The sequence below is a fragment of the Pteropus vampyrus genome, unplaced genomic scaffold (genome assembly GCF_000151845.1).
Source record: "Pteropus vampyrus isolate Shadow unplaced genomic scaffold, Pvam_2.0 Scaffold14684, whole genome shotgun sequence".
Lineage (NCBI taxonomy): Eukaryota > Metazoa > Chordata > Mammalia > Chiroptera > Pteropodidae > Pteropus > Pteropus vampyrus.
Genome location: NW_011903465.1, coordinates 1,278 through 4,007, shown reverse-complemented (window position 1 = coordinate 4,007; position 2,730 = coordinate 1,278). Strand labels below are relative to the sequence as shown.

The window sequence follows — 2,730 nt, the reverse complement described above, 5'->3', positions numbered from 1 at the left end:
AATATATAGCTTCTTTTGTAAACGAAACGAATAACTCTAGGGCCAGAAAAGAGATAAAAATATATAGCAATAAACAAGAATTTAAGCTGTGGGCCTTTTGAGCTCTGGTCCAGAAACAATCAGAGACCGCCAAGAGCTTAACTCCAGCAGCGTAAGGGGCGTGGAAGGACACCATGAACTGTCACTGCCACATAGAGTCTAAGAGGACATCACAGCTAATTAAAATGTATCTTGGATAGAATCCTGGAAAAGAACAAGGACATTAGGTAAAAAGTAAGGAAATTTGGATGAAGTATGGACTTTAGTTAGTAGTAATGTATGGATATTGGATCATTAATTATTACAAATATAGCATCTAAAATGCGATAATAGAGGAAATCAGATGTGGGATATGTGAGAATTTTCTGTACATTCTTAGCAACTTTTTTTTTTCTTTTGGTAAATCTAAAAACTATTCTCAAATAGAAAAGTTTGTTTTATAATTTAAAAAGAAAAACAACCCAACACCACTTGCTCCTTCAAACTTAGACCGAATCAGGGATCATTAACTGAGAGAAGCTGTGATTCCTGCCCACCCAGGGTTGTGGCTCATATTAAGTTTTCAGAAGCCAGAGGAAGGAAAGTCTTAGCTTGGCATAGGAGAAGCTACCTGTTCATTCCCTACATGAATCTGTTTTTGCCCCATTAGCAGCATGTGACATGAGCCACCAGTATAAGACCTTGTTCTATAATGGATGTCTCAGGGGACAAGTAGAGCCCAGAGAAAACTGGCTAGAAGAAGGGGAGTTGTGGGGTCGGGGGGAGAGACAGAGAGAGACAGAGAGAGACAGAGAGAGAGAGAGAGAGAGAGAGAGAGAGAGAGACAGACAGACAGACAGACAGACAGACCGACCGACAGGCAGACAGGCAGACACAGAGAGAATGTGAAATCTAAAAAAGCTCCCTTTCCAGAAGAGCCTGAAACTAAAATTTAAGTACACTAGGAAAGCTAAAACTGAGAAAGTCAACAAAGTCAAAAATTGGGTAAAGAACTGACTTTTGATAAAAAAAAAAACCTTAATTCTTAAAATGAACTATTTACTTAATTTAAAAATAATCCATTTATTAAGGTAAATGCCTTAAAAACAGGAATTAGAACAGTTGAACACAGAGATTAAAATCTAACTATAAAGTTATCCCTAATATCTCTTACTAGGCTGGCAGATAAAGCCCACAAGAAAAATAAATTGAACAGCAGTTGTCCTATAGGTTCCACAGATGAAGTACATAGAGTTTTTTAGTCTTCTGTGGTCCAGTGGTAAGTTAGCTAATTAATACATGGTGATTTTAAAAATTAATTGGTATTTTACAAATTATATTTTAAAGTGTTTAGTGAGAATAAATGTCTCTGAATTATAAATCTAGTCTCTTAATGAACCATAGCCTGCAAAACATGTGAATGGCCAAAAAAAAATTCTATGTATGGTGTTTTAATTTGTCAAACGGGTGAAAATACTCTAGAATTATGGAAACCGAGAATCCCCAAAGAAATGAATAATCGTTTTCTTTAAGTTTGGCTTTCTCTATTAAACTACTTTAATATTAATCTGAGCCTTTTGGAAATTCTAAATATAGGGCAAATAAATACATTGAATATAGCAAAAATGCATTATTTCTCATTGTTTTCAAGAAATTTCCTGGAACAATATCTCACACTACTACACTGGACCATATTAGATTGGGTGAAGTTATAACATAGGAAATAAATCATTAAACCAAATCTTAGCCACAAATCAATAAACCAGATGTGGAATTATCTTAGAAATGATCAGAGAAAATTAGTCTATCACATATTCAAATTTAGAAAATATCTGTTGTTTACTTACCATGTTGAAGGCTTAGCTTTATGCTCTGTAGAGTATATGAAAATTAAGGAGAAAAGTTTTGTCCTTGAGAAGCTTACAGTTTGATATGAGTGTTTGCATAACAATGCATTCCGTAGCAGAGGCAGTTAATAGCAGTCCTAGAAGGGGCTGGTCTATTGTACAGTATGAAAATGAATGGTTATAGGAGTCGGGAAAAAAATTAGACCAAATGTGGGGGAAACAGGGGCAAAACTTGCATCTACCAAATGAAGCCAGCTTTCGGAGACCAGACATAAATACACGGAAAACGTGATGGATAGCGAGCGAGGGCAACAGTGAAATGGAAGAGCAGATACAATGATAGTGTTTATTATGAGCCAGGTCATCAACAAAATCTGTTTAAAGATTATGTGGAGTCTACGGCCATGCCACCCTGAATGTGCCCGATCCCATTTGATCTCGGAAGCTAAGCTAGGTCAGGCCTGGTTAGTACTTAGATGGGAGGCTACCTAGGAATACCAAGTGCTATAGGCGTTAAAAAAAAAAAAAAAAAAAAAGATTACGTGGAGCTAAAAGAAGAACTCATCGAATTCCATACAGTACCCTTCAGAAGCAACAGCTGCTGTAAGAAGCAGGCAAGAAGTGTCGATAAAGACCTAATGCCCTCAGGGCAGAGGCGGGGTGGGAAAGAAAAACATAGGAAGGAGCTATATCCACATGGAGGATCTGAAGGGATTCAGGATGAAGATATTGTTCTGAGACTTGACTTAGATAGTTTCAGACAGGTAATACTTTGAAAAGAACATATAAGATATAAGTGGTCATAAATATCAAGTATGTAAGAAATATATTCTCGACCTGGAGGATCAACTGCTGTGGCCAGCAA

The 2,730-nt window shown here is 36.7% G+C and overlaps 1 pseudogene; it reads left to right on the top strand.

The window, feature by feature from the left end:
• Nucleotides 1-2,259: 2,259 nt before the first annotated feature.
• Nucleotides 2,260-2,378, top strand: LOC111735089 (annotated as a pseudogene).
• The last annotated feature ends 352 nt before the right edge of the window (nt 2,379-2,730 follow it).